This window comes from Scyliorhinus canicula, chromosome 5 (assembly GCF_902713615.1).
Source record: "Scyliorhinus canicula chromosome 5, sScyCan1.1, whole genome shotgun sequence".
NCBI lineage: Eukaryota > Metazoa > Chordata > Chondrichthyes > Carcharhiniformes > Scyliorhinidae > Scyliorhinus > Scyliorhinus canicula.
The window spans coordinates 134,009,277-134,027,912 of NC_052150.1; the positions used below are offsets into that span (position 1 = coordinate 134,009,277).

At 44.7% G+C, this 18,636-nt stretch overlaps 1 pseudogene; it reads right to left on the minus strand.

The window, feature by feature from the left end:
• Nucleotides 1-6,597: 6,597 nt before the first annotated feature.
• On the minus strand, nucleotides 6,598-6,771 carry LOC119966283 (annotated as a pseudogene).
• Nucleotides 6,772-18,636: the final 11,865 nt, after the last annotated feature.

Below are 18,636 nucleotides of genomic sequence, written 5' to 3' on the forward strand. Positions count from 1 at the left end.
GGCTCCTCCATGGGATAGAGGAGTAGCTGGAGTCAGATCCAGAAGCCCCGCCGTCCTCGGTCACTGACACTCGTGCATTCCCACTAGTGCCTGCACCATGCAGTTGATGTCCTGCACCATGGAACTCATGCCCTCAGCCATGGAGGTCATGGGCTGAACAAGATAGCGGATATCCCCCACCATAAAGTGCACATCCCCCACCAAGGTCTTCACTGCGGACGCCACCCTCACAGTGTTGGTTTCATTGCGTAGGAGTGGCAGCACCATCTCCTCAGATAGAAGGTGATGGGCCTCCTCTGGTCAACCTTGCAGTCTGAGGAGGGATGTTTTCATCGCTTACTGATGCTCACAACTCTGCCTTTGCAGTTCCAGCACCTCTGGGATGACCAGACCCAGAGGCACGTTATTGGCCTGGATCTCAGCTGAGTCCGGAGGTCTGGCAGCCCTCAGAGTGACAGTTCCCTGGGATGTTCCTTCTTCTGCTTACTGTAGATCTTCAGTTATGATGTACTCACCAGTGAGTGACCCAGAAATCTGCCTACTAGTTAATCCCACCGAGATGTGAGTATCTGCACTGGCGGAAGGTGCGGATGACAGCTCTGACACCTCCACGATGCTTGTCTCCGAACTGTCTCCCTCAGAGCTGCTCGGGTCTGTGGTGTGAGGGTGGACCAGGCTGGCCGACGGATTGTCCTGCAAGGGAAGCAAGATAACATTAGTGCGCCACGGGGATAAATGATGGGAGAAAGCTAACGCACATGAGGCTGTGGGAAGTGTTGGGAATCCATGAAGTGGCTGGGTGCACGATCACTATAGAGGTGTGAAGGGTGTGTGAAGGGGTGCAGCGGTATATACTAGGAGGCAGCCAAACGCTGGCTATGCGAAGAAGGTCATCTTCTTCTGGCACTGTTGCCTCGTCTCTGAATTATTACCTGAATCACATGCAAATTGGTGTAGGGTAAACATCATTAGTGAGTTAAATGCATTGCTCAGTGATTGTTATGAGCTTTGATTCATGGGACCAGTACAGGGGAAAGTAGGAGCTGTACTGGTGGGACAGTCCTCACTTGAACCATGCTGAGGCCAGTGTTCTGGCAAGTTGAATAACTAGGGCAGTAGAGACGGTTTTAAACTGAAGAGTGGGGATGAGCAATCAAGCGTAGAAGAATGTTTCAATTAAAGAGAGAAGACAGGGCAGCACGGCGGCAAAGTGGTTAGCACTGCGGCCTCACAGCGCCAAGGTCCCAGGTTCGATTCCGGCTCTGGGTCACTGTCCATGTGGAGTTTGCACATTCTCCCAGTGTTTGTATGGGTTTCGCTCCCACAACCCAAAGATGTGCGGGGTTACGCAAATTGGCCATGCTAAATTGCCCCTTAATTGGAAAACATGAATTGGGTTCTCTAAATTTATAAAAACAAGTAAAGAGAGAAGGCAAGGTAGCAGTAAGTGAATTTAGCAATATCAGAAGCCAGGGCAAGCTAGAAGGGGCAGAGTGTACAAACTTAAAAGTGTGTCAGTAGATAAAGTGGAGATTGCAAAAACGATAAAAAGACAGAGCTAAAGGTATCAGAATGAAGATGGCATTCATAACAAAACTGATCAACTGACAGTTCAAATAGAAGTATGCTCTGATGTCATTATAGAGATGTGGCTGCAGGATGGGATCTTAATATTTAAGTGTACATGACATTTTGGAAGGGCAGGAAATGAGGGATAGCTTCTTAAGATTGTACATTATGTTTCAGGTAAAAGGTGCTGCTGTTAAATCTGTCCTACTACATGCATTGCTGCCTGCAGGCTCTGTCTAGCTACATAGGATAAGGAAATGGCAGGCAAGTTACAGTCTCTGATTCGATGGGGTCTCTGCATATTATTTGCAGAGCAGATTAGCAGCAGCACTATTCCCTCATCTACACTAAACAACTCCATGGTGTGGACAGTGCGTGGCCACATTTCTATGCTACATTTCCACCACTGAGGCCTCAATGAGCCCGCTCCATCTTCCTGATTTCTAGAAATGCGTTTTTCCTTAAATACTCCTTCCCAAACAAAGTAGGGCTTTAAACCTCTGGAGCAGCACCAGATATCTTGCTCTGTAACCTGCAATTCCACTGGCAGGTCTGACTGATTCCAGAAGCTCATTAATCATTGAAGATTCCTTTGTGTGGTGCCCCCTTTCTGGTTGTCTACAAAGCCCACAAACTAAGATCGTCACAGGACTGGGAAGATATTGGCCCCTCTAAGTATCGCATTACTTCCTCATTCCTCCTCAGTTCACCAAGCATTTCCAAAATGTCCCCGTAAGAAGATTAAAGATCACCTAATTATTTTCTGCAGCTTTTTCTTTTGAGATACAGATGGCAAAACCACCGATTTTAAATAAAATGACAAATAGTACTCCAGCAATCCTGCTGTGAAGATGTTGCAATGAACTGGAAATTAAGATACAACAGCAAATGTCAGCAAAAATCTTTGATCAAAAAAGTATTTGACTTTGATAAGATCTCGCTTTTCATTATGAATTACAGAGTAGATATTTGATTTCCAGCTGCTAACACGGGCCAAAGGTCCTATTTATCACTTGAAGGGGAAATTTTAATAACATTCAAACATTCATCTCACTGATGCATAAAATAAAATTGTGAAATAAGACATTGGTTCAATGTGTCATCGAATAGGTGGCACCCCTGACAGTGCAGCATTGCCTCATATTTATCTCTTTAAAACTCCACTCTGACCAGACTGTGCGTGGAGTGGAATGGAATGGTTCAGTCATAGATTTGTAATAGATTATTATAAATTTATAAATTACAATTACTGGACAGCTTTCAGGAGCAGTTTGGGTCATTTTGCATCATTTAAGGTGCTAAAGAGGTAAGTTTTTCTTTTTTTCAATTCTCTTTGTTTTAAAATTATTTTGATCCATCACCTACCTCAAATAACTGAGATGGCAACAGAACCATGTTCCCTTTTAGCTGTGCCGCCACGTGGCAGCCTGGAAGATACCCACACAGACCGTGATGAATACCACAGATGTAAAAATAATTTATAGGGATAGCGCATTCAAAGTACCTACTGTGAGCGACAACTAAGTTTTAAAGGGAGCATTGCAACAGGCACTTGGCTCGGGCACTGGCCATCAAATACCAAACGCCCCACTCCCTGGAAAACCCCACAAGGGAAAATACATGGTTGGATGCGGGAAATAAAAAGTGTAATGCGTGGAATGCAACCGTGACTCATTATGCACACGTCCACAGACACCTTTACGCTGGTGAAGCCTCAGGATGGGCCACCATGAAGTGGGGTACCTAATGAGCTTATTTAAATTGGGCTCCCATCGAGCAATTGGAAGCCCAATTTAAAATTACCTGTTGCTGCATTTGTTTCCCACTTCCTGATGCCAATATAGACCCCAGCCTCAATCACATGCCTCTGCCCGCCACAAAGCTCCCAATGCCGAGGACCATTCCCCGCTCTCCAGCTGCTGATTCCTGCCACTGCTGTACTGCCCACCCCCAGCACCACCACCACCACCTCCTCCCCCCACTCACGAGTAGTCTGTTCAGTTAGCTGGCTACCAGATAGAAAATGGAGCTGCAAATGGAAATGAGGTCCTGTCATGAAAATCGACAGAGCCTCCATGTTCCCCATCCTTACCCTACGCTTGAACTGTTTTCCTCTCACACATAACCTTCCCCTCTATCCCTGTAACCGGACACCATTGTAAAAGTTTGCCGGAGTGATTTTTAATTTTAATGTAACATTTTAATGTACAACTGTTCATTTTCCCCCAGAGGACACATGTCTTTAAGATTCGTCATTTGATCCTGGAAAGACTTTGTTGAATAATGAGTGATATCACCACAATTAATGGATTAGCCATGCATAAGTGGTAAATCCCAAGGAGCTCAATTTGATGATTCAATCTTAAGTACACATATTTTAGCAGGTCAGCTTCAGTTAGTATTGCCAGTGTATGCTTTATTCTGTGCATTTTCTGGCATGAATTCAGATCGAACGATTAAAAACTATTGTCAAATCTTCAATACATCAATTAACTTGGCTTATAATGCTTCAACAGAGACAGCAGAAGTCAAACTCACTGAATCTATATCTGCTACCCTTAATCACAGTGATAGATTTTAATTACAGAAGCTATTCTGTTACTTTAGGGAAATCTGTTCCAATGATCAAGAGTGAGCATATGCAGTGTTCCAAGCACTGATAAACCAGCAAAAGTACTTGTTTCCACTTCAATTCCAAAGTTGTTAAAATGACTTGCTTGGGAGCTGAATTTTGTAGCATAAAGGGCTGATTTTCCTGGCACAGATGTTGGGCTGGATTCTCCGATTTGGAAACTATGTCCCCACGTCGGCGTGGGAACGGTGGCATTGGAAAACTGGCGCAAAATGGCCACCAATTCCCCTTTTTGCTGGAATACGGCTCCAGCTGCCGATAAAGCCTGGAGAATTTCTGGGTCTGTGGCCCAAATTTTCGGTTGTAAAATGCCACCATCCCACGCCGGCATCAGGACATAGCCTGAAAATCGGAGAATTCAGCCCCTTATTTTTTTTTAAAGGACATTGATGGAAAGAAACGTGCCGGCAATATTTCACTTGTTGAAATGTTTACAGCAACAAACTAAAATCAACATAATTCAGCTATTAACAGGTAATCGATATTTCACTTTAAACAGGTGATGCAACAAAGGGAAGCCTCACTTAGTTACAAGCACTCAACATTACTTCCTTCACAAATGTGGCACCACATGTAATCAGTCTTTCCAACTTGGCCTCTGTTATTCAGGATCTCTCACGTCCCATTCAATCGCTTTGGCCCTTGATCTACATTCATCAGCAGTAGTGAACTATTCAAAATCCCCAGGCATAGTCAACATCGACAAGGCACACATCAATGAACCCCCTCTCACACACTGGTCACAATAGTCCTGAGAGTTCCTTTTTATCAGGCACACCCAGTTCAGTCTGGTTCTCTGATACATGTATAGAATTCAACTTGCACGTTCTGAATTGCTCACTTCAACACAGGCGGAACTCAACATCACTGCAATTAGCTTTCTATGTACTTTTTGCTTCAACTTTTACCCCATAACATTTCTTGGAATCAGTCATAACCAGGAAACCAATTGCCCCTTACAGAATTCTCCGGTTTCCTTTTGACATTGCACAAAAAGAAAGCACATTGTTCGTCAGACTTATAGGGTGGGATTCTCCATTGCCCAACGCTGATATCGTAATCGGTGATTGGGCGCAGAGTCCATTCCGACACCTAAATTGGTGCGGCGCTGGTTTGACACCGGTTTTCAAGTCTCCGCCCCCTCCAAAATGGTGTCATCGCGCTGCACGGCACACGCTGTTGCAACGGCGTTGGCGCATCATCGGCAGGCCCACCCGCAATGTTCCTCCTCCGATGAGCCGAGTTCCCGACCACGCAGTTGACGTGTGGTCTGAGCGGTCGGGAACCCAGTGTAGCTGCTGGGAATGTGTCCAGCACTGCCACACACGACCAGAATCTGTTCCACTGGCCGGGGAGACTTCCGCAAGGGCTGGGGGTTGGCCATGGGGTGGCCAGGGGGTGTCCTGTAGGGTCAGAGATGGCGGGATGGGTCCACGCACAGTCGGCTCCATGTTGTACGGCACGACTGCTGCAAGCCAGTGCCGTGTGCATGCGCAGCCACGGACCCGGCCATTCTCCCGCCGTTTTCGGCACAAAAGCCGCTGCTAACCCCTCACCGGTCCTGGCATCGGTAAGGATTCAGCGCCGATTTTGGTGTCGTAAAACCTCCGCGAATTCTCCGTTTTAGCCGGTACATAGCCACTGAAATGGAGAATCCAGCCCAATGTCTCCAAATATTGTAGTTGATCAACATCAAACTTATTCGCAGTACCTGAATGATACTGCTAATGAATTTCAAAGTTGCAAGACGAGCCAAGTTAAAAAAGGTAAAAGGTTTTTTAAAAAGTAGTTGAAACACTACATAGTAAACCCCTTCTTCCGTGAAGCTTTCCTGAAATATTTGTGAGAAGTGTTTGCCAGAACCCATTTAAGCAATTGCATTGAACGCTGCAAATTAACATAAACCCTTTGTACAGAGATGAAGAAACTGAATGTGCAGCAACATGGGGTTAGAACAGTGAACAAAGCATGTAGAAAAATTGAAGATGCACTTGCAAAATCAAGATAGCAGAAATGTGAAATTGAATACCATTTAATGGGGTCTTCCTACACAGACATGATCTGCTGGTTCAACACAGGTCTTTACTCAAAAACAACATGATATGGAGATGGCGGCGTTGGACTGGGGTGAGCACAGTAAGAAGTCTTACAATACCAGGTTAAAGTCCAACAGGTTTGTTTCAAATCACTAGCTTTCAGAACACAGCTCCTTCATCACCTGATGAAGGAGCTGTGCTCCAAAAACAACAGTAATAGTACTGGAAATTGAAGTCCCAGCTTGAGATTTTATTAAAAATAAACAATTTGGAATACAAGATATCACATGGCTGCCATCCTCAAGGACAGTAAATGTCAAATCGTTAACATTGCCAGTCCTTTTCTTCACGATCGGCACTTTATTTTTTGCTTTCAGCCTTAGCTGCTCCTTCTTTGTTGTGTTGTTTGGCAAACCATATGCTTCTCAGGAACATGGGATCAACTCCTTTCAGGAATTCAAATCGATACGACTTGGGCTATTTGATCCTTGTCCTGTGCCACTTGTGGTTGGTGTGATTCTTGGACTTGGCCATGACTCTTACCTGATCACCTGAAGCCTCCTTCGCCACCACCAGCGGCTAACCGGAAAGGGCGTTACAGGATGACATAGATGGGATGGTCAAATGGGCAGAAAAGTGGCAGATTGAATTTAATCCTGAAAATTGCGAGATGTTACACTTTGGAAGGAGCAATTTGACAATGAAATATTCAATGAATGGCACCACACTGGGAAGTCCTGAGGAACAAAGGGATCTTAGCGTGTTTGTAAATAGATCTCTGAAGGCAGGAGTGCAGGTTAATAGGATAATGAAAAGGCATCATGGCACAGATTACAACATCAAGGAAGTCATGTTGGAGCTATATAGGACATTGGTGAGGCCACACCTGGAGTAATGTGTGCAATTCTGGTCACCACATTATAGGAAGGATGTGGTTGCAATGGAGCGGGTGCAGAGGCGTTTCACCAGGAAGTTGCCTGGGATGGAACATTTAAGTTATGAAGAGAGGTTGGATAGGCTTAGCTTGTTTTTGCTGGAGAAGGCAAGACTGAGGGGCGATCTGATCAAGTTGAACAAGGTTATGAGGGGAATGGACAGGGTGGATAGGGAGCAGCTGTTCCCCATAGTTGAAGGGTCGGTTACAAGGGGACATATGTTCAAGGTAAGGGACGGGATGTTCCGGGGGGAGTTGAGGGAAAACATTTTTACCCAGACGGTCTGGAACGCACTCCCTGGGAGGGTGGTACAGACGGGTTGCCTCACATTCTTTAAAAAGTACCTGGATGGGTACATCTTAACATTTGAGGCTATGGGCCAAGTGCTGGCAAATGGGATTAGGATTGGCAGATCGGATGCCTTTCATACGCCGGTGTAGACTCGATGGGCCAAAGGGCCTTTTCTGCACTGTATTTTTCTGTGAATTGTGTCACCAGGAATTACACCTTTGAAAACTCTGAGGGAGATGAGAGAGGCAGAACCAACTCCTTTCTGAAATCATGTTGGCTGCCTCCTTCATAAAATAAATAACGGCTTATTGCTAATATTGTAAAATCCCAATAGCTTATTAGTTGTTGATGCATTTGGTTGAAGGCAATATTCACCACTGATAACAGTTGCTGTTTTCATTATTCTGAAGCTTAAACAATTTCCTTGTTATATTTTTATGTTGTTCAACATTTCATCCAGATGCTTTAATATCCTGCCTGAAGTTTCATTCGCTATATTATGTGCTTACATCCTATACTCTTTCAGATCATTCATTTATTTTGAAGACTCCTCTGCTCTCTTGCACTTTTTATCTTTGCTTCTTGAAAATTTTTGCTGATCTTCGGCCATTTAATGGCAAAAAAATAGTGCTTCCTTTTTCACTCTGTAACCTATGTATAAACTTTTTCATTCATAAAAGTGCCGTCTTTTTCTATTTTCGGCATGTTACTGTTTCTACAATACATTCTGCAATTTGTGATTTCTCACGATTGAGGCAGGAATTGTAATAGATTTCAGATTAACTTTGATTGGCTGACTTTGTTTATTTCAAGCCAAAGAAGGAATGGTTGACTCAGCTGTGAACTATAGTTCCAATCTGTCTAAAATGCCTTTATGTCCAGCAATTGAAAAATATGCCCTCAGACACACGTTGACTCCAATGGCAGTTTTCTTTCATTTGTAAAGTTCATTTTACTGCTTCTTAGGAGTAAAAGACAAATTATTTAGTTGCATTGTAAGCAAATAAAAGGTACAAATTTTTTTGCACTATTGAATAGATTTTCTATGCCCTTGCAGATGGTGGCAAGATACCATGATTTCTCTCAGAATACAAACAATGAGGCACTCACTCACTCGCAAGGTCTCAAATCCACCCGATAATTAGTCTTTGGCTACATCATTTTGAAGTTTCCAATGAATACTATATACATACAGCGCAAAAAATCTAAAAGAGTTCTTCAATTGTTTTCTTAATTAAAAATATTATAATGAGCCTGCTGCTAGCAATCGTGCTGCTCCACAAAACTGCTCATGCTTGAGTATGATTCCATAATAAATTTCTGTAGGCAAAGTATCGTGCGGGAAAATTAGCACAGCATCTGTTTCGAAATGAGGAAAATGTAGCATAACAGAAAACATTAATTTTGGGTTTAGTTAAAGCTGAAGATTACTATGTAAGATTTAGATTAATCAGCAGTTTGAAAAGAAACATCAGGTTGATTGGCATTTGTTTTGATGTTCATGCAGGTGATATGGTAATAATGGACTCACAAGCCCACACCTGATGACTGATGATATTGGTTAAAGTATGTAGCTGCCAAACGATTGATTCCTTTATGCATAGAATCCTTAAGCAGTAACTCGCAGCTACAATTTTATGGTCACAATGGAGTAATAAATAATTGCTTTAAAAAAAAATCAAACTTGCTTTTACATAGTCATCCTCACTGATGCTGTGACTGTGGTTACTGCTCCTGGTAAAGCGTGCTGTGCTACTTTGTTGATTTAAAATGCTGCTCGCATGAGTTAGTGCACTGCAAGTGGGCAGTGTACAGTTATTATCCCCGAGCACTGACCACACTAATCTCATCACATTACATAAACTGGATTTGCAGTCTTAAAAGTCTGTCTTTTCTAATGTACATCTCCATCCTCAAGGCATCCCTCGTGTCCCTCATTGACAGTTCTTTGGAATTTGCATCTCCTCTATGTAATGGGTTTTCTTCTGCCAGCTAAATGTTTTTGGTTTTGAAAGTAAATTAATCAGGAAATGTTGACCTGTCTTGCAGGCATAGTTGTACTCTATCATTAATTTTGGTGCAGTGTACAACCTAGTTCTTCTTGAATAACTGCATCGTATTTTGGTTGATTTTGAAGGTTACGTGACCAAGTTTAAAATATAGACAAAGTAATGCTCATCAATGTTAGCTTGAAATTGTTGGTTAAAAAAGCATTTACTCTTCAGAGGTTTCAAAAGTGCATGGGCTGTTTCGGTGTGCATTGCGCCAGTTGGATGGGTGGGCTCTCCTTTGTCAGACACATGGGGGGTGGGGGATTTCTCCGGGTCCATTGGCTGGCGACAGGATTCACAATGGCCCAGAGAATCGGACCAGATTCCACACCAGGCATCAGACTGGTTGCAAGTCTCCTGGCCTGTTCTGCCGGACCTGTTGTGTTTCCCGCGTGGACACACAGAAATCCTGTTGTCTAGTTGTGTTCAACATTTTATGACAATGATTCCCTGTAAGTGATAGGAAGGGTTCTGATCCTCTTTAGTACAGAATGATATACTGAGGCATTAGGACCATGGTTGACAAGACGATCCAGAGTTTGAAGTGTCAGCTTGGCCCAGTAGCAGCACTCTCTCTCTGCTGAGTTAGAATTTGTGGATATTAAAGATCCTGTAACACTACCTGATGATGAGCAGAAGAGATTTCTCAGAGTTCGAAGCAACAATTATCTCCACCATAGAAGGCTGTGGAAGCTAAGTATTCAAGAAAGAGATAGATAATTCTTTAGATTTTAATGGCATCAAGGTGTCAGGGGGAGAATTTAGGAATATGGCATTGAGAGAGAGAGGATTAACCATGATCATATTGAATGGCGGAGCAGACTCGAAAGTCCGAATGGCCTACTCCTGCTCCTATGTTTCCATGTAAGTATCTGTCAGTTAAAGCAGATTAACTGGTCACTTATCTTATTGCTGTTTCATGGATCTTGCTGTTCACAGATTGACTGCTGCATTTGCCTCACTAAAAGTGGCCACACTTCAAAACAATTAATGTATCGGTTATGAAGTTCTCTAGTTATCCTGGGAATGTGAATTGTGACTGCAAATGATTCCTTTGAAGATGCTGATACCTCCAGAGATCAGGAGGGTGCAATACATTGTGATTGAATAAAGGTGACCAAGGTGATCTCTTTCTGAAGCCATTGAAAAAAAACAGCAGCAAATGGAAGAGACAATACCTCTGCCAGAGGAGGACATCAACCCAAGTATTGAAGATATATTCACAGAACTTCATTTACTGACAGGTAAGTCTAGAAACCTTTTTTACTTTAACACGAAGGGTTAACCAATTTATTTTAAATGGTTTAACATGGTTAATAATGCTAAGCAAACATTAATCTTTGTTGAGTCAATTCTAAACAATCCACAGTCTGCCTATGTACCGAATAAAGGAGAACAGTACAATGTATCAAAGCACAATATTGTGGGGGATGCTGGACATCTGAAATAAAAACAGAAAATGGTGGAGATACTCAACAGGTTAGGAAACATCTGTGGAGAGAGAAGCAGGGTTAAGTGGCAGGAGTCTCCCATCTTGCCTCTGGCAGGTTTAGTGGCGGGCGAGAACTGAGGGCGGGATTCTCCCGTACCCAGCGGGGCGGGGGGTCCCAGAGGGACGGAGTGGCGTGAACCACTCTGGCGTCAGGCCGCACCAAAGGGGCTAGGCCTGCTCCGGAGTGGTTGGCGCCCCACCGGCCAGCGGGATAGGGGCTTGGCCGCACGCCAACCAGTGCCGAAGGGCCTCCGCTGGCAAGCGCGAGTCAGCTCATGCACAGGAGCGCCAGCGCATGCTGGCATCATCCCAGCGCATGCGCGGGAGCGTTCGTCTCCACATCGGTCATCGCGGAGGACCACAACGGCCGGTGCGGAGGAATAGAGTGCCCCCACGGCACAGGCCCACCCGCGGATCGGTGGGCCCCAATCGCAGGCCAGGCCACCATGGGGAACCTCCTGGGGCCATATCCCCCCCGCGACCGCCCAGGAACCCCGGAGCCCGCCCGCGCCGCCAGGTCCCGCCGGTAAGGGACCTATTGTAATTTATGCCAGCGGGATTGGCTACAGATGGGCGGGACTTTGGCCCATCGCGGGCCGGAGAATTCGGGCAGCCCCGGCTCCCATTGAGTCGTGCCGGACCCTGACATTCTCCGAGGTGGGCAGCGTGACCGGTTTTTGGGGGGCGGGAGAATTGGGAGGACGGCGGGGGCGGGATTCATGCCAACCCCCGGCGATTCTCCCGCCCGGTGGGGGGTCGGAGAATCCAGTGGGAGCAAAAGGTCGGAAACCCACCAATATACAAACCCAATTCTCCCAAGGCGGGTCCATGGCAGGTCAGTTTTCCCACTGCCTGAAAGCGTGAACATTATTTGCATTCTTTTGCATTTCATGATTGCTCATTAAAAGAGTTGGCCGCCAGAATTTTGTTCGGGCTTCCAGTTTTGCGCCACATCGGCGTGAATTTACGTCGGCCTCAAACCCGTTTGAGAAAGAGTGACATACACAAGGTGGGTCTCAGTTTTCAAGGCACTTTGCGATGAGTGAAACATACATGGACTACCTGCCATCGCACTGTGCCACTCCTGTTGCACTGAACACCACACTGCTGGGGCAGACTACCTCATGCTGAGCTAGTCTTTGTGGACTGTTGGACCCATGGACCCTCACCTTTCACTTGGATCAGTGCTGCGCCTTTGATTTGAGAGTGAAAGGGCCTTCCGCTCTCGATACCACATACCTTGACAGTATTGTGCTGCAGGACTCATGCTCCAAAGGATCAAAGGGGTGGCTGCGAGGTAGGAGGATCCAACGAAGATGAGGGGAGCAATGTGGAAGGAGTGCTGTGCAAGGGTATGGGGGGGAGGAGGGGTACACAAAAGGGGAACAATGGGAAGGAAGACTTTGCATAGGTGGGGGGGTGGGATGGTCAAGGGACACAATTGCAATCAGAGGGGCAAGCAGTTGAATGACGATGACAAACAATAGAAGGCAGAGGGAAGACAGAGTGCTGGGAAGTTGCACCCTGACAAGGCTGGATGAAATGCTGACAAACAAGGATGTACAGATATCATGATTGTGTTATAATTCACCGACTGACCACTAGGAGTCTCACTAGTGAATGTTAAAGTCAGCAGAACTCAGACTGGCTGGAGGAAGCTATAGAGAGGTTGCTTGTGCATGATGATTACGTTATTCATCAGTTGTTTTGTATATAGTTCACCCACAGTTAATTTTAATAAATCGTTTATAGATTGCATGGTACCAGAGCATTAAAGACTGAGAAAAAAAACTATCAGCCCTCCACAGAATTGGAAGGTTTTGCAGACTGCATAATTAACTGCATGGAGTTGTAGGACACCAAAGAGTCTCAGCTTTCATGGTAATGTGGACAGCAACTGGCTATGTTTAAACAACAATTTATCCTGTTTCTTACTGCAGTAAATTTAGAAGATCAATCAGATTTGCGTAAGGTAGCGATGTTCCTAACAGCGACAGGGCCCGAAGCATTTGTTTAATACATTTAAAATGGAAAACGGTGAAAACAGTAAAAATTTTAACAAAGTAATTTGAAGATTTGATGCCCATTACAGCCCCAGAAAGAATGAACCCTACCTCGCAGCCACGCTATGGGCGAGATTCTCCCATATGGGGAGAAATCGTAAGGCTGGCGTCAAATCCGGGCGGGTTTGACGCCAGCCCCCCCCCTTCCCGACCGGGAACCGATTCTGGTCCCCGGTCGGGGCTAGCAGCCCGACGCCGTAAGCTCCGGCATCACGGGCTTAACGAATTTCGTTAAGCCCGCTTGCCGGAGTTAGCGCCGGCTGACGCGTCATATGACGTCAGCCGCGCATGCGCGGATTGGAAGACTCCAACCCACGCATGCGCGGATGACGTCATCGCGCATTTGCGCGAAACCCGCGCATGCGCGGGCCGGGTTTCCCCTCAGCCGCCCCGCGAATGGATACTGCGGGGCGGCGGAAGGAGAAATAGTGCGCGGGCATCGGGCCCGCTGCCCGCGATCGGTGGGCACCGATCGAGGGCCCATGGCACCCTTCGCACGGCCGTGGTACTGCCGTGCCAATCGGTGCCATGGTTATAAAATGCGAGTGTTTACGGCCGTTTTTACGAACGGCCAGACCAGGTGTGTTTGCCGTTCGTAAAAACAGCCGTAAAGGGCTGGGAACTCGGCCCATCTATCAGCTGTGAATCGCTGCAGGCCGTAAAAAAACGGCGGCAGCGATTCGTGTCGGGAGTTGGGCGTGGGGGGGGGGGGGGGAGAATAGCGGGAGGGCGTCGGAACAGCGTGGCCGTAAAATTTTATGAGCCACGCTATTCTCCGCACCGTCGGGAGTGCGGAGAATCTCGCCCTATGTGTTTAGATCACATTTACAGAAGACAGGAGAGTCCATAGATCATTTCATCACTGAGTTAAAGTTAAAAACTAAACCCGGTAATTTTTCTGTGGTGGTATCCTCCATGATTCGTGACCAGATTGTGTTTGGTGTGAGTGAAAATAAGCTGAGGGAATAGTTGCTGAGGGAATTGGATCTGTCTTTAGAACAAACAGTTAAGATTTGTCAGGCTCATGAACAAGCAACACAGCATTCTGAAATGCTTCTCAGTAATGGCGGCATCTTCTTGAAGGAGAAAAGTTGCTGCACTTTTTTCGAAAAGTCGGGAAACTTCTGAAAAAATGCAGGAACATTCCTGCAGCTCCTCACACACCAACAAGCAGGTTAAAGATCAGGACAAAGTATTTCTGTGTAAAAGATGTGGTTAAAGACACAAATTAAGACAATGTCTAGCATTTGGCAAGTTTTGTTCCAGGTGCAAAGGAAAAAATCACTTTGCTCAGAATTGTGCCTCTGAACTCAACCCTAGACCAGTCAGCACAGTTGAAGACACAGTCTCCAGTGATGAACCATCATTATTTGTTGGAGTAATAACAGAAAATAATACATTATTGGAGGTATCAAAAAGTTCTCCAGCAATTAAAAAAATGCAAAAGATACGCCATTTAAAATAAATACGGTTGATGAGGACAAATGGCTGGTACCCCACTTGAAGTGACTGGTACAGTGGTTCAATTGAAGTTAGACACTGGTGCCAAAGCCAATTTAATCAGCATGTCTGATTTTTAAAAATCTAAAAATTCAACCTATTCAAAGAAATTAAATGTTATGGTGCATGTGACCCGAGTGTGGTGGTGCAGAACACAGTTTATTCCATCCCGTTCTATATTGTATCCGAGGGCTTGGATTCATTATTAGGTGATCGGTCCCGTGAAGAATTAGGTTAGTGCAGTTGGTAGGTAGCACCCACAACGGATTGGATCAACACTCCAACAATTCTGAAAATGTTATCAACAAATTCAGCGATGTATTCACAGGTTTTGGCACACTACAATTCACCTACAAGATAGAATTGAAAAGGATGAAAACCTGTGATACAGGCACCCAGAAGTGTACCTGCAGCTCTTCTGGATCGCCTCAAACAGGAGCTAGACAGAATTACAAAATTAAAAGTCATCAGAAAGATAGAAGAACCTAGCAGCTGGGTAAACTCCATGGTTTCTGTAAAGCATGGGCAGCACGGTAGCACAGTGGTTAGCACAGTTGATTCACAGCTCCAGGGTCCCAAGTACGATTCCCGGCTGGGTCACTGTCTGTGTGGAGTCTGCACGTTCTCCCTGTGTCTGCGTGGGTTTCCTCCGGGTGCTACGGTTTCCTCCCACAATCAAAAGACGTGCAGGTTAGGTGGATTGGCCATGCTAAATTGGCCTTAGTGTCCAAAAAAAGGTTAAGTGGGGGTTACTGGGTTATGGGGATAGGGTAGATACATGGTCTTCAGTAGGGTGTTCATTGTAAGGGCCGGTGCAGACTCAATGGGCCAAATGGCTCCTTCTGCACTGTAAATTCTATGATTCTATGAAAAGGAATGGTGATATTTGCATGTGCATGGATCCTAAAGATCTTATTGAGACTAACAAAAGAGAATATTACCAAATACCAAAACATGAGGAAATCATATCTGAGATGGCTGGTGCAAAGTTCTTCATGAAACTTGATGCATCTCAGAGTTTCTGCAACTAAGGGTAGAGGAGCAAAGTACAAAAAATTGCACTTTTAATATGCCATTGAGATGGTACTGCTTTCTGAGAATGCTGTTTGGTATAATTTAGGCATCAGATATTTTTCACCGTGCCATGGAGCACATAAACGAAGGCATCGAAGGGAAGGTGTACGTGTGTATGTGAATTTGGGGCTCAACCACAGAAGAGCACAATACGAGGTTGCTTAAAGTTCTAACGAGTGTCAGGAGGAATGGGCTGAAGCTCAACAAGCAAAAGTGCCAATTTGGAGTAACTGGGATCACATTACTAGATGACAATCTCTTATCGCATGGCATTGAACCAGTCAAGGACAAAATCCAAGTAATTCTCAACATGCCAAAACCACACAATTGGGGCAGCAGGGTAGCATGGTGGTTAGCATAAATGCTTCACAGCTCCAGGGTCCCAGGTTCGATTCCCGGCTGGGTCACTGTCTGTGTGGAGTCTGCACGTCCTCCCCCTGTGTGCGTGGGTTTCCTCCGGGTGCTCCGGTTTCCTCCCACAGTCCAAAGATGTGCAGGTTAGGTGGATTGGCCATGCTAAATTGCCCGTAGTGTCCTAATAAAAGTAAGGTTAAGGGGGGGGTTGTTGGGTTACGGGTATAGGGTGGATACGTGGGTTTGAGTAGGGTGATGTTGAGTAGGGTGATGTAGGGCCTGTTCTTTGCTGTACTGTTCTACAACAGAAAACCATCTTAAGAGTGATGGATATGATCAATTTTATAGGGAAATTCATTCCAAACCTGCCAACAAATACATCACATACGTGATCTCCTGCACAAGGCAACAGATTTCACTTGGACTGAGCAACATGAGCAAAAGTGGAAGAAGATTTTCCTAACCACCACGCCAGTTCTCACATTTTTTGACCCACATAAGTAGATTAAAGTGACAACAGACAAGACCCAAAATGGTCTGGGATCAGTTCTTCTGCAACTCGAGCATGACGATTGGAAACCAGTCGCATATCACGATCCATGACAACAACAATGCAGAGATAGGCTCAAATCGAAAAAGAATGCCTGGCTTTAGTTGTAGGCTTGGAGAAATTCCACACCTGCATCTCTGGGCTTCCAATTTTCACAGTTGAGACAGACCATCACCCTTTGGTTAACGTCATCAAAAAAAGAATCTCCGTGCATTCAGAGGTTACTGATGATGTTACAATGCCATGACTTCAATCTCATCTAGACGGCAGGCAAATATTTGTTCTTAGCAGATGCATTATCGCGAGCGCTGATGGCAAAGTATTGGTAGTGAGATTGCTGAGGATGTAGATCTGCACGTCAATCTTATTTCCACACTACTGCCACTATCAAACTATGTGAGATCCAAGAAGAGACCAGGAAGGATCCAACTTTTCAAGAGGTGAAGATCTGAACTCAGTATCATTAATGGAGTGGTACTCCATTTGAACACTATAGTCATACCGCAATCTCTTCGCAGGGGTGTACTAAAGAGAATATACGAAGGATATCTTGGGATTGAAAAATGTAAACAGAGAGCTCGTGACTCTGTTTACTGGCCATGTATAAACCAGGATATTGATAGGATGGTCAGTTGTTGTGACCCATGTCAGGTGCATCGTTGAAAAGGAACAAGAGAACCTATGCAAATATCTGATTTACCTACGGCACCTATGAGGAAAAGATTATTTAACGATTCTAGACTATTTATCAAACTATCCTGAAATGGCTCTGCTGTCAAGCATAACGGCAAGCAGTGTAATACTGCAACCAAGTCAATATTTGCTCGACACGGAATTCCGTAAGTCATTCCGTGAGTGACAATGGTCCTTGTTTTAGCTGTAAAGAGTGGCAACACTTCGCAGTCACGTATGATTTCAATCACAACAGGTCCGTTGTACCTTAAAGCCAATGGTAAAGCTGAAAAAGGTGTACATATTGTTAAGCAATTGTTAAATAAAGCAATGGACAGCCAATCTGATCCATATCTTGCACTACTGAGTTACAGAGCATCACCATTGTCACATGGTAGATCACCAGCAGAGTTACTCATGAATAGAAGGTTGCATACCACACTTCCTTCCTTGGCAAAGGAGGAGGAGAATGCAGTGGGACTGCAGGAAATGCAAAACATTAAAGCAAAACAAAATCAGGTGTATGATAGAGTGTCTCGAACTTTATCACCTGAGTAGTGATGACATTGTGAGAGTCGGAGATTCAGGTAATTGGTCGAAAAAAGTCATAGTACTTGAAGAAGTAGCACCTCATTCCTACAATGTACAGACAGGGGAAGGGTTGATTTTATGAAGAAATCATCGCAAACTCTTGAAAACCAGAGAAGACTTTCACAACAAAGTGATGGATCATGAACCTACATCAAAATCAACATAAGCTGCAGTGTCAGATAGTTCAGCAGTTCATGGGCATGAGAATGTCATGAAGAACATTGAATCTACGAGTTCTGAGCAACAAGGTCAAACTTTGAAGAAGAGTCAGGAGAAAACCTGATCGACTCAATTTGTAGATTTGGACTATTTGTACAATATATATATGAATTTATATTTGTTAAACCAGTTTTGAAATTTAAAAAAATAATACTGTTCGACTCATAGACTCATGATATTGAATGTAAATATGCTGATGATAATGTATTAATGTATTCTTTCAAAGGAAAGGGGATGTAGTGCTAGCATTGTTGTGTTGTAATTCATCGACTGACCATTTGGAGTCTCATTAGTGTATAAGTGAATGTTAAAGTCAGCTGACCTCAGATTGACTGGAAGAAGCTGGAGAGAGGTTGCTTGTGCATGATTATTCTGTTATTCTTCAGTTTTGCATATAATTTACCCACAGTTAATGTTAATAAATAGATCATAGCTTTAGCTGCACGTGTTCTTGTAATAAATCAGGCCATCTGACAAGAACATTAAAGGGGGTCATAGGGATACCACATCATTTACTGGAAAGGGATGCACAGACTCCAGAATATGGGCCAGGATTCTCTGAGCCTCTGCACTGCAATCACACTCAGCACGGGGGCAGAGAATGGGC